Genomic DNA, 15,274 nt, shown 5'->3' with positions numbered 1-15,274 from the left:
GTATATAGGGAAAATCAATGACCCCCCGGGGCGGGGCCAATTTTGACCCAAGGGCTTTTATTTGAACAAGCTTGGTAGACATTCATTAGAACATGTTTCATGCTTAATATCGTAGCTTTAACTCTTTTGGTTCTTTAAAAGAAGATTTTTTAAGTTTTTACTATATGCATATAGGGAAAATCAATGACCCCCCGGGGCGGGGCCAATTTTGACCCCAGGGCTTTTATTTGAACAAACTTGGTAGACACCTATTAGAATATGTTTGATGCTAAATATCTTAGCCATAGCTCTTTGAGTTCTTTAAAAGAGATTTTTTAAGTTTTTACTATATGTATATAGGGAAAATCAATGACCCCCCCGGGGCGGGGCCAATTTTGACCCAAGGGCTTTTATTTGAACAAACTTGGTAGACATTCATTAGAACATGTTTCATGCTAAATATCGTAGCTTTAACTCTTTTGGTTCTTTAAAAGAAGATTTTTAAGTTTTTACTATATGCATATAGGGAAAATCAATGACCCCCCGGGGCGGGGCCAATTTTGACCCCAGGGCTTTTATTTGAACAAACTTGGTAGACACTTATTAGAACATGTTTCATGCTAAATATCTTAGCCATAGCTCTTTGAGTACTTTAAAAGAGATTTTTTAAGTTTTTACTATATGCATATAGGGAAAATCAATGACCCCCCGGGGCGTGGCCAATTTTGACCCCAGGGCTTTTATTTGAACAAACTTGGTAGACACCCATTAGAACATGTTTCATGCTAAATATCTTAGCTGTAGCTCTTTTGGTTCTTTAAAAGAAGATTTTTTAAGTTTTTACTATATGTATATAGGGAAAATCAATGACCCGCCGGGGCGGGGCCAATTTTGACCCCAGGGCTTTTATTTGAACAAACTTGATAGACACTCACTAGAAGATGTTTCATGCCAAATATCTAAGCTCTAGCTCTTTCGGTTTTTTAAAAGAAGATATTTAAAGTTTTTTTCTTTCGGTTGCCATGGCAACCAGAGTTCTGCATGGAATTAAATTCTTTGAACAATTTTTAAAGGTGACCACCAAAGGAACATTCCTGTGAAGTTTGGATGAAATTGGCTTAGTGGTTTATGAGGAGATGTCATTTAAAGTAAAAGTTTACGGACGGACGGACGGACGGACGGACGACGGACGGACGCCGGACGAAAAGCGATCACAAAAGCTCACCCTGTCACTTTGTGACAGGTGAGCTAAAAATGACAAATTACATAAAGACAAGCAAGGAATACTTCTAAAGTTGCCATGAGTTCACTTAAACGTAAGTTTTGTTCCTTAATGTAAGATGCAAGTTGCAAAAGATTAACAAGAGGGCCATGATGGCCCTATATCGCTCACCTTAGGAATAGATCTTATAAAGTATTTTCCTTTTTAAAAAAAAAACAACAGGTTTATAAAATTCTTTAATGTCATTTAAAGGTTAGTGTCAAATGTAATGTATTTTTGGCCGACAGCAACAGGAATGCAAACAAGTGTATAGAAATACCTATTTTTTCTTTTCTTTAATGTACAGGTTGCTAAAAAATACACTCCCTGTGGCGTGTTTACATCATGAAAATTTTAACAATGACATCATAATTAACAAGACGAAGTACAAATTTGGATAATACTTCAATAAAAATGGGTCAAAGACAAAAAATGGCCAGGTTGCATTTGTATACCAAATAACATGACTCATGAGGCTGTGATGTTACAAAAATTTCCTACCAATGACCATTCATATCGAACATTTAACCAAGTCGGTAAACAGGAAGAAGATAAGCGATAGACCTGAACTTTGCAGTCACGATACCAAATTTCAAAGAGGCTGTGATATGTAGTTGCTAAGAAAACTGTTACGGAAATTTCCTTCCATTTACAATTAATGCTGTGAAAATTTCACTAGGTCAGAAAACTGAAAGTGGATGAGCCACATACCTGAAATCATATTAATCAATGTTGTATACCAAACATCAAGAGGCTGTAATAAGTAGTTGCTGAGAAATTGTTACAAAAATTCATTACCATTTGACCATTATTTATGAATTAAACTAATGAAAAAATTGTTACGAAATATTCGTACCATATTGACCATTATTATGAATTTAACTAAGTCAGTAAACATGAAGTGGATGAGCCACAGACCTTAAATCGAATCTCATGGTATTGGACAATGTGTTAATGCTGCTACTAAAATATCATGAGGCTCTGATAAGTAGTTGCTGAGAAAACTGTTATGAAAAATAGCCCAACCAATTCGCCTTTGCCTGCCCAGAATCAAGCCTAAATACAGGATGGTAAACACAAAATTTTTTTTTTCATATATGATTTTTTTTTTTCGAAAGCCAGTATTATAGTTGTAATAGATATCCCATTAGTGTTTAAAAATATCAAAATAGTTTTTGATAGTGTTTACTCAGGGGTATCATGTTGGCCCAAGCATCTGTGGTTTATTCATAATTTAGAACACCCTTTCTAAAAAAAAAAAAGAACAACAACAACAATTAGCAGGGATTCAGGAAGGTAAAACTGTTTGACCAAAGATTTCTCACGAGTTCATTTCCAGTTTTTCCTCTCTTTTAATCTCTTCATGAACCCATTTTCATGTTTCAATAATGAATTTCAAAAATTACTGTTTGAGAAGATTTTCAAGTATAAATTGATTAATATTGTGAGGTTAAGTTATTTTAAATTACGTATTTTTCTTGCTTAGTTAACAAAATGATAAAGATAATTAAGTATTACTAGCACCATGGATAATTACCATAATTATTTTTCTATTTTCACTAAACATTATTTGAGGTCAATAACACATGTGTACATGTATAATTTTATAAAATCATAACACGGGACGTCGGGAGTGATATTTACATAAATACAGAATGTCATGCCTTAATACTTAACAAATAGTTAACAAAATACCTGTTTTCAAACAAAAGCACACCAATAATTGTATTCCATCTTTCACTTCTTTGTTGTGAAATACGAGTTTATGTTACAAAATTTCTTAATTGGTGGACGTTTCGTCATGTACTTCCGGTTTTAGTATAAATTTATAATCTCAACTCGAGGTCAGAATTGATACAGAGGTTTTCTTAGGCAAAAATTGTTGGTTTGATTTGATTTGATATGCATTATTTGATTCGATTCGAATCGTATGTTTGTTCTCAGAATGAAATATTTCATGAACATAATTCGTTCATCAGTAGGTGCGGTGTAGATTAGCTGCTATATTGATTTTTCCCGCAAACCGGAAGGACAAAAAATGTAATATCCGTACTGTTAAATTAAATTTTTATCTTAATTGTCAACTAATCTTTTGTGGAAAAAAAACAACATTTTTTTGTTCACTTTCGTTTCTTTGTGCAATTTCATACACATAAAATGTGCCAGTCATTGTCAAGAACCGAAATATTTTACAATTGTATTTCGGAAATGACACAGTCTTCCTTTCTGATGATATTACGAAATTAATGGAAAGAATCCATTATTGAATGGGCGAAATCAACTTCACTGTTTAGCTCTCAAATTTGTGCTATTTCTGATCGACTCTGTTTTGAATTAACATTCACATTCAACAAACTTTTCATCCTTCTTATGCTTTAAAGAGAAAAATCTTCATAACAATGCTCTGATATGATGACAAATAATACAAGATACCACTCTCTCAATTTATTCCTACAAAGTAAAGTCTATATAACCTTGCCAATAATAAAAACCCTTTAATCTTCTCACAAAAATAAGAATGTATACTCTATATATTTTCAGTCTCTTTAGTACTCTATTATATTTTGATTTATTATCTTTTATATGTGTATATTTATCTTAATAACTATATGTCTAATGCCTTGCTGGTAAGAAAGTATCTTTAAGAGCTCATATGTCACCTTCCATATTTGATAAAGTATATATAGATACATTATTATTGTTTTTCATTTTTACGTTGCCCATAGCAACCAGAGTTCTAGCATGGAATGGCATTCTTGAACCAAATCTTGATAGAGCTTCACTACAATGCAGTATTCCTGCCAAGTTCATAATATTTGGCCAAGTGTATGTAGAAGGATGTCGTCTGAATAAAATGTGGACGGACACCGGACGACGGACGCCATTTGGTTGGCCATCCTAAAAGCTCACCTGCACTTTGTGCAAGGTGAGCTAAAAAGTAAAATAAGATGAAAAATAATTTAAGCCATACTGGTCAGAGAGATAACTCCGACGCATAGATAACCCCGACACTTGATAAGTATAATTGTTATAGCTTTGTTTTTCAACAAACAAGCACATGATCACCTAATAGTATAGGAACAGGACAGAATGTGATGCTTTATTATAATTTGGTAAACTTTTTAATGTTTTTTCAAATAACCTAAACTTTTTGTAGGCAAAAACTGCTTCAAAACGTTCTTTTTACTAAATTAAATAAGGTAGTTAGAAATGTATTGACCACAGGCCACTGACTTGGGAAAGATTTTGTAAAAAATTGTTTAAATTATTTACAAATAAATAGATAAACCATTATAAGATAAATTATTGATGCTGATTTTCCAGTCTTTTTTTACTTAAAAATTTAAGTGTCGACTTTATCTACTGTTGTGGGGTAAAAAGACTATGTTTTGTATACCTCATTCAAGACCTTAAAGAAGTATCAGATTCCATTTCCATACATAATTTTTGTAGTGTAATGTAAAGTCTTTGAACTGAACTTTGTTTAGGTGGTTCAATATTTAAAATATACTGGAAGATAATTAAAATATTGCAAAAATTATGTGATTTAGTGTCGGAGTAATCTCTCCAACCAGTATCTACATTTATGAATAAATTCAAATTTATTAACATTTAACTTATTAGTTTGAGTGTTTTTGTATTGAAAAATTATTTGAATATTACCTAATTAAAAACAAAAAAGAAGAAAAAAAAACTGATATCAGGGAAAGTGGATATGCAGCTGGAGAAGACCAGTTCAGGCTAATATCTATCCATCAGGCTATTCTATACATTATTATTATATTCTCATATAATACAGCAGATACTGTAAATGAGTCTCAGTGAAAAAACAATCACATATCTGTTACACAGTGACAATATCCAATGCACATGAAACATCAGGTTCAACAGTGTGTCACAATATTTATTGAAATGTGCTTTCTCCAAGTAAGTAAGGTACCAGAATCAAATGTAATAATTCTTTAGGCCTTATTTCATTTCCTGGGGTGACCTACAAATGAACCTGCAATGATGCAATGCCCACAAACAGAAAGATACAAAGCAGGTGAATTACCTCAAGATCTCTGAAATGCAAACAGGTCATGACATTAAGACATTCAATCTTTTTTTTATGCATAACATGTACATACATGTCAATTCAAGAGAGTGAATTTACTTCAAAAAGAGGGAGATTTTTTAACTGACAATAGACATAGTAGGAAATTTTGAAATGAAAAAGAGGGAGATTTCTTTATTTTTTTAAAACACCCCTTATTCTAAGAAAAATAGTTAAAAAATTGACAGGAGAAAGAGGTTGTCTCCCGCTCAAATTGGGAGAGTTCACATGTATGCATTTACACATATATAGAAACATTCCAACATGAGTTATTTTCCTTTCATTATTAAACGATAATTTGAAGAAATGCCATGGCCCGGGGCATTTCAGCTATAGTTGCTCCTAATAGGGGCCAATCAAATTAATATGAGCAAACTTCATAAAAGACTACATAAGAATGCTACAGACAAAGTTTTTGGTGATTATCCATCAATTATTTTAGTAGGAGATGATGTTCAAAGGTTTTTTTCTATTTTTAGCTTTAGCAGCTCCTAGAAGGTGCCAATAAAATCAATATGAACAAACTTGATAAAAGGCTACCAAAGAATGCTACAGACAAAGTTTGGTGATCATCCATCAATTAGTTCTGAAGTAGAAGATGTTTAAAGGTTTTTCTGTTTTTAGCTTTAGCGGCCCCTAAAAGGGCCAATCAAATTAATGTGAGCAAACTTGATAAAAAGACTACCTAAGAATGCTACAGACAAAGTATGATGATCATCCATTAATTTGTTCTATAGTAGAAGATGTTTAAAGGTTTTTCTATTTTTAGCTTAAGCTGCCCCTAAAAGGGGCTAATCAAATAAATATGAGCAAACTTGATAAAACACTACCCAAGAATGCTACAGACAAAGTTTGGTGATCATCCATCAATTAGTTCTAAAGCAATAGACGTTTAAACGTTTATATATTTTAATTTTAGAGGCCCCTAAAAGGGGCCAATTCAAAAAATAATATGAGCAAACTTGATTAAAGACTACCCAACAAATGCTACAGACAAAGTTTGGTGATCATCCATCAATTAGTTCTGTAGAAATAGACATTAAGTGGTATTTCTAGTTTTTAGCTTAAGCGGCCCCTAAAAGGGGCCAATTAAATTCATATGAGCAAACTTGATGAAAGACTACCCAAGAATGCTACAGACAAAGTTTGGTGATCATCCATCAATTAGTTCCGTAGAAATAGACGTTTAAAGGTTGTTCTATTTTATTAGCTATAGTGGCCCCTAAAAGGGGCCAATCAAATTCATATGAGCAAACTTGATCTAAGACTACCCACTACCAAGAATGCTACAGACAAAGTTTGGTGATCATCCATCAATTAGTTCTCTAGAAATAGACATTAAACAGTATTTCTATTTTTAGCTTTAGTGGCCCCTAAAAGGGGCCAATCAAGTTAATATCAGCAAACTTAATAAAACACTACCCGAGAATGCTACCAACAAAATTTGGTGATCATCCATAAATTAGTACTGTAGGAGAAGATGTTTAAAGATATTTCTATTTTTAGCCCAAGAGACCCCTAAAAGGGGCCAATCAAAATAATATTAGCAAACTTGATAAAAGACTACCCAAGAATGCTACAGAAAAAGTTTGGTGATCATCCATCAATTAGTTCTCTAGAAATAGACATTAAACAGTATTTCTATTTTTAGCTTTAGCGACCCCTAAAAGGGGCTTAATCAAATTAATATGAGCAAACTTGATAAAAGACTACCGACAAAATTTTGGTGATCATCCATCAATTAGTTCTGTAGGAGAAGATGTTTAAAGGTTTTTCTATTTTTAGCCCTAGAGACCCCTAAAAGGGCCAATCAATATAATATTAGCAAACTTGATAAACAACTACCCTAAGAATGCTACAGACAAAGTTTGGTGATCATCCATCAATTAGTTCTGTAGAAATAGACGTTTAAAGGTTTTCTATTTTTTAGCTATAGTGGCCCCTAAAAGGGGCCAATCAAATTCATATGAGCAAACTTGATAAAAAGACTACCCAAGAATGCTACAGACAAAGTTTGGTGATCATCCATCCATTAGTTCTATAGAAGAAGATGTTTAAAGGTTTTTCTAAAGGGGCCAATTGGAATGACATGAGCAAATTCAAGTGTGGCTGTCACAAGGATGCTACAGACCAAATTTGAAGTAAATCTGCTTAGTAGTTTCAGAGAAGACGGAGCATCCCCCTTTGATACTAATAGCTCACCCTGAGCCTTCGGCTCTGGTGAGCTAATAAATATCTGTAATAGTTATTGAGATTGTAAACATTAACCAAGAGACTAAGTAGAAAAGGGGAGATGAATCAGCCTAAATGCAAGATAGAGTTATGGAACTTGGTCAGTGACATACAATTATGACCCTCCAATTATGACCCTAAGTACATGTGTAAAGTTTCAAGTAAATATCTTTGAAGACCTTTAACCTTTAACCAAAATTTCTAAGTTAAAAAGGGGCATAATTCTGTCAATATTGTAGGCAGAGTTATCCAACTTGTCAATCTGCTGTACCTTGTTACTATAAATAAGTATTGTAAGTTTCAATCTAATATCTCAAGCAGATTGAATATCTCAGACGCCGACGCCAATGCCAAGGCCACTACAATAGCTCTCATATTCTTCGAATAGTCGAGCTAACAAGAGCCACCGCCGGGCAGGGGCAACGCTCGACTTTTTACTTTCTCTAAAAGCAAACAAAGAAATGTTTGAACAAAATCTTAAATTTTCCTTTTTATAAATTTAATCGGTCTGTCTTGTCACATTAGTTTTGTCTATATATTTTGTATATATAAATATACTAAGTTATATATATATATAAATAGAAACACACAATTCTATAAATAGAAAATTCTATAAATAGAAACAGGCAATTCTATAAATAGAAACACGCAATATTATAAATAGAAAATTCTATAAATAGATGCACGTTGGTGTTCACGTGGTGGTGACACGTGGTGGTGACATGTGCTGACATGTGGTGTGACACGTTCGGTGTTGACACATGGTGACACGTTGTGGTGTGACACATGTTGTGGTGACACATGGTGTCTTGTGGTGGTGTCACTGTGTGGCCGACATGTGTGTCATCAGTAGGTGGTAACACGTGGTGTCAACGTGGTGGTGTCACTTGTGGTGACACTTGGTGGTGACAAGGGTGGTGACGCGTGGTGGTGGGTGACACTTGGTGGTGACATGTGGTGTCACGTGGGTGACACATGTTTCCACGTGGTGTCATGTGGTGGTGACACATTGTGGTGACATGTTGGTGTCATGTGCTGGTGACACATGTGTCACGTGGTGGTGACACGTGGTGGTGGTGAACATTGGTGCCACGTGGTGATGAACACGTGGTGTCATGTGATGGTGACACGTGGTGGTGACATGTGGTGGTGTTGTCACATGGTGGTGACGTGTGGTGGTGGTGACACGTTGTGGTGACATGTGGTGTCACGTGGTGGTGACATGGTGTGTCACGTGGTGATGACACGTGGTGGTGACATGTGGTGATACGTGGTGGTGGTGACACGTGGTGGTGGTGACACGTGGTGGTGACACGTGTTGTTGTTGTTGATGATGATATTGATGATGATAATGATGCACACATATATACACACATACACACACCAATAAATATATATATGCGTTCATTTAATGTACAAATCTGAGGAAAATACAGTAATTTGAACCTTCAAGCGTCAGGTCATTAAAGAGCCCATCGTGTTTTGAAAAACAACAACGTCTTGTCCTAAGTATGTTCTGTTATATAATATGAAGTTGATCCCTTCAATAATAGCAATTACAGCCAGTTACAGCCAAAAAAAATGAAAATCTTCAATAATTTGAATTTCAAAATCATGGTTTATTTTTTAAGGGTATCCTTGAAGATTATTTATGTTGTCAAGTTTGAAGACAATCCATTCAAAAATAACAAAGTTTACAGCCTACTACCAGCATGAACAAGCAAAAAATTTGACTTTAACCTTGAAGGTCAAGGTCATTATGGATGAAGGTTCAAGGTTAAATTGTGGTCTACTGAAAGGTCTTGTCCCAAGGGTTGTTGTGGCCAAGTATGAAGACAATACACCAAGAAATAAAAAAGTTATGATCCAGGTACAAGTTTGCTGACGGCAAAAATAAAGTATGAAAATTAACAATGGGCCAAAACTCAAAAAATAAGAAATGCAGAGTACTGGTTCTTGTGCACTGCACTTCTTTGAAATGAGATCTATAATCCTATGAAGTTTTAAGTAAATAGCTTTTATTGTTTAGGAGAAATGGCCCAGACAAAAATAAAGTATGAAAATTAAAAAAAGGGCAATAACTCAAAAATTAAGAGTGCAGAATGCCAGTTCTTGTGCACTGCACTTTTTCTTAATGAGATCTACCACCCTATGAAGTTTCAAATCCATAGCTTTATAAGTCATGAGAAATGGCCCGAGACAAAAATAAAGTATGAAAATTAACAAAGGGCAATAACTCAAAAAATATGAAGTGCAGAGTACCAGTTCTTGTGCACTACACTTCTTCTTAATGAGATCTATCATCCTATGAAGTTTCAAGTCCATAGCTTATATAGTTTAGGAGAAATGACCTAGACAAAATTAATGTATGAAAATTAACAAAGGGCAATAACACAAAAATTAAGAAGTGCAGAGTACCGGTTTTTGTGCACTGCACTTCAGGTTATTGAAAGAAGCATGCATACCAAGTTTGAAGTCAATCTGATTTATAATGACTGAGTTAGGCTCCGGACAAGCCTTAGAGGACGCTGACGTCGCCACTGACGTCGCCAACAAAAGTAACTCCTATGTCGCCTTTTCAAGGTGACACAAAAATTTAGTTGTAATATCCCTATTACGGTACATCACGTGAACAAATACTTCCGGTTGGAAAATTATTAGTTTTTGCGACTATAAGAAATGAGTGTTTTAAGCTATTTTGAAGGTGCTCAGCTTCAATTGGTCCAGATAAAACTGATTCGGTCCAGTGATTCTTCCAAGATTGCTGGACCGAATGTGCAGTAATGTCAAAATATTTTTCGGAATGTCTGGTTATTGAGTGGAAAATGAATTTCTATTTTTAGTAACAGTGACCTTGACCATAGACACCTGGGTAGCAATCCCAAGCTACCTCTTAATATAAGCTAACTACAGACCAAGTTTGGTGTCAATAGGCCAAAGCAAACTAAAGTTATTGAGCGGAAACCAAAAGTTGACGCCCGACTGCCCTCCCACCAACTTCAGCATTACAAACCGGGTTAAAAATTTGATCCCAAGTCTTTTATTTGATCAAATTTGGTGGATACTCATTAGAAGATGTTCTAAGCTCTAGCTCTTTGGATTTTTGAAGGCTTTACATTCCAAATGGTTTTATGGGTATAACTAAGGACAAGTTACAAATAGGTTGCATATCAATACCAGGAGACAGAGGTTATTGCTTTGTATTACATTAAAAACAATCTGGGACTGAAACATTGACTTAAACATTTTGTTTCTTTCTTCACTAGCTACTCAGTTCACTAGCTACTCAGATCTAAAAATTTGTAAAGATTTTTTTTTTCTACTGACTCCTTAATATAACTTAAGGTATTTCAGGAAAAAAATATTTCAATTTTTTATTTGCTCACTCATCACAATCATGAATCAAAAAAAAAAAAATATTACAATTGTTTTCAGTCTCTTGCCCCAATTTTTTCAGTAAAAAATCTGTAGAAAAAGAAATCAATTTGGTGTGGCCTTACTTCATCTATAACAGTAATATTGGCAGATTAACGGACATTAATTTACTAGCATACTCTTTTTTATACACCTAAAAAGTATAAAATTAAACAGTAAAAAAATTATTTTCATTTTAAATGAATAAAACAATAAATCAATGAAAACCTTTTCACTATAAAGTTATCTTGATAACGTATGAGGAACAAGATTAAAATCTAAACCTCTTTTCAAGTACAGGCAGTCCACACTACTACCTGGGAATTTTCCACAAAATTTTCCACTCTACATGTATTAACCAATATACAACATGCTTCAGAGTAAATGACCAACTTATGAGCCATATGCTGTTATTGTATTACAGAACCATTTGATGAAAAGCAAAATAGACCATGTCTGTTTTGGGGTTCTTTTAATTAAGGCCATGTTTTAAGATTGATCAACTGATATTCGTGTATCCTGCATACTTTATAAAATATTTGTAGACATTTCCTAGGAAGTTAACATGCTTAACATTTGTTTTTAATTCTGACACGCATTTACCCCGATGACCAACTAATTTTGCAATAAGCTCCTTGCTCCTCTCTCAAATCACAATCCAACTCGGCCATGTTTAAATGACATGCTAAAATTTTATTGCACATGCAAATCTACAGGCGTTCGGCACATTTACCATGCCAATAATGGTCTAATTATCATAAAATAATTACATGTTGATTATCAAGAACAAAATTACTATCCAGCACGCGTTTACTATATCAATTGAAACTTATTCGAAGTCGTTTTTTTCGCTTTAACATTTTACATTGATAAATTCATGTCTCCTCTAATGCCATACCGGGTTTGACTTACTATGTTTGAAAAATGTTTGAAAAAAGTAATTTTGTTGATATATTTTTATATAGTAAATGCGTGCTGGATATTAATTTTATTCTTGATGATCAAGGGGTGATTATTTTATGATCATTTGACCATTATTATTAAAAGATTTAAACCAGTTGAAAGTTGTAAAAAATGTAATAACTGAAAATGTAACGTTAAGATATGCTCAAGGGCAGAATGTCGATCCCACTGTCTAAGAATTCAAACCTGAACCTATAAGCTTCAGATCCAGAAGAAATCCTGCGAAAATAGGCAATTGGATTGTCCCCCACTCAACTGAAAAATGTGGGGGATTTGAAAAAAATGTGGGGGACATACATTTACCTTACAATATGACGTACCGAAAAGAATTCATTTATTTTATGTTCAGGCATTTTTGACAGCTATCGTCCGCTCAAAAACAGAAGTAGAAGACGAATACTACAAAACACATGCGAGATGACCCAGTAGGCTGCTACACGCGATTGAGTACGTATTTAGTCATAACCACGAGTGAAAACTATAACATTGGCCTTGAAGACAAACGAGAAGATAACTGAATTAATAATAAAGATCCTATGTACCATCTTCATTAAATCCGAAACCCAACTGCGCTTCACTACACCTACGAATAACATGTACTTTAACATAATAATCATCTCAATATAACCTCCTATCTACTAATTATATTATACAGTAAATACTATATATAATGATATCATGCTGAAAATAAATATAAATGTGAAAGCATATATACTCTGTCCAATACTTATTTAATATTCCATGTTTACATTCCAAGTGTGCTATTGGAGTCCAATTTTGTTTTAATGATTATAAAAAAATCAGTTGTTGCTGAAAAAAATGTTACATGTTGACCAATATAAATAATGTTTCCTGCAAAAATATTGGTTAGCATATAGTAAAAAAACTAATTAAACACGTCAAAGAATCAAAACCTAAAACAAAATATCCATAAATTTGTCGTGTTTTATTTTTTATATTTTAAATCATAAGCGTTTTCAACCTGTTAATTTGTTGTGGGGTTGTTGAAAATAAAGCATTTGTTTTCTATAATAGAATGAAGCTTACTTATTTACCTAATATTTACTTTTATTCTCTAGTTGCTTAAGGTTAGTACTCTTTAATGGGGAAAATTTTACTGTCAGGATGACACCTGACCTCTGAATGCAAAGGGAAATAAAACACAAACAAGTAAGTTTAAATCAACCAAATTTTTATTTATGCTTAACTATACCCATTACTTCATGAGCATTTTGTGAAAAATGGCTGTTTTCATTGAAAAGTCTCCAATACAAGCTGTCCAAATGCTATAAAACTCTTAACAGACCACCGCGTGGGCTGCTAACCCCTATCCAATAACAAAAAGAAAGTATATATATCTATATTCTGTCTTTGATTCACATTAGTTTTTCTAAATATTTTGTATATATAAATAAATAAATATATTATATATATAATGAGTATATAGTAATATATATAATATAACAGTCATCAATTTCGCACCATTTACGGTTGGCATCGGTCTATTTGAGACATACTTGTGGTGGTTTATATTTAATGTGCATACATTAAGGCCTCGCAACTCTAGGCATGTTTAAAAAATGATGTATGGGTGCCGTAGGGCTACCCTTCTAAAATAGTGCCCGTAGGCCGGGTTTTTAATAGTTAATATTCTATATGTCCCACAAATGTATATATTTTTAATGGTGGTTTTATGTTATTGGTCAATCATGTTTTCACCTATAGTATAAAATTAAATATATAGCTCTCGATTAATACTTATAACTTAGTACCCCTTAGTTCATGTTGTTTGAAATGTTTCATTATATGGCCTGTATATAGTGGCATTTATAACAAAGAGGGCCATGATGGCCCTCGAGGTCGCTCACCTGTATATTAGCCCCCCCCCCCCCGCGTCCAATTTTTTTACCCAAGGGCTTTTATTTGTTATCTTTGAAACAGACTTGGTAGGACACCCATAAGAAAATGGTTTCATGCTAAAACAAATCTAAGTTTCTAGCTCATTGGGCTTTTTTAAAGAAGATTTTTTTCTCAGTTTTTACTATACACAAATAGTTAAAAACAATGACATCCCCTGGGGCAGGGCCAGTTTTGCCCCCAGCTTTTATTTGAACAAACTTTGTAGAAATTTACTAAAACATGTTTTCATGCTTAATATTCTAAACTCTAGCTATATGGGTTTTTTTTCAAAGAAGATTTTTTAAGTATTTGCTATACACAAAAAAGGAAAATCATTATGACCCCCCGGGGCAGGGCCTAATTTTTGACCCCGGACGGGCTTTTATTTGAACAAACTTTGTAGACACTGATTAGAAGTGTGTTCATGCTTTAATAACTCTAAACACTCTAGCTATATGGGTTTTTTCAAAAAAAGATTTTTAAGTTTTTGCCATACACACATATAAGGAAAATCAATGACCCCCGGGGCGGGCCAATTTTGACCCCAGGGCTTCTTATTTGAACAAATTTGGTAGACACCCATTAGAGAACATCTTCATGCTAAATATCTTAGCTCTAGCTCTTTGGAGTTCTTTTAAAAGAAGTTTTTTTTAAGTTTTTACTATATGCGCATATAGGGAAAATCTTATGACCCCCTGGGCGGGGCCAATTTTTGACCCCAGGGCTTTTATTTGAACAAAGAATTGGTAAGACACTCACTAGAAGATGTTTCATGCCAAATATCTAAGCACTAGCTCTTAGGGTTGTTTAAAAGAAGATATTTAAAGATTTTTCTTTCGGTTGCCATGGCAACCAGAGTTCTGCATGGAATTAAATTCTTTGAACACTTTTAAAGGTGACCACCAAAGGAACATTCCTGTGAAGTTTGGATGAAATTGGCTCAGTGGTTTATGAGGAGATGTCATTTAAAGCAAAAGTTTACGGACGGACGACGGCCGGACGCCGGACGAAAAGCGATCACAAAAGCTCACCCTGTCACTTTGTGACAGGTGAGCTAAAAACTGACTGCATGAAATAATGCCACTCAACTCGGTCTTATAAATAGTGAAGGTATGTGTGAATATATATATATATATATATATATATATGTATGTATATATATATATATATGCGCTGCCATGTTATCTAAAATTTGATGAGGTAATCAAAGAAAAAGTTGAACAAGAGCTGTCCATAGGACAGCAAGGCTCAACTTTTCTTAGTGCTTGATAGTAAAAGAGCCTTGTTAATGTAAAATTTTCTGAGTTAATAACAAAAGGACAAAATTTTTCTTTAAATCCATGTTACAGTTATAGGCCATGGAGAGAGTCCTATTATGCTCTCAAAGAAGAGTATAAAATTTCAACTTGTTTCAATAGAATATGAAAATA

Source organism: Ruditapes philippinarum, unplaced genomic scaffold, assembly GCF_026571515.1.
Source record: "Ruditapes philippinarum isolate M1 unplaced genomic scaffold, ASM2657151v2 ctg2356_1_1_1_1, whole genome shotgun sequence".
In the NCBI taxonomy this organism is placed as follows: Eukaryota; Metazoa; Mollusca; class Bivalvia; order Venerida; family Veneridae; genus Ruditapes; species Ruditapes philippinarum.
The sequence above is the reverse complement of the archived record's forward strand: the minus strand, read 5'-3'. Positions refer to the sequence as shown.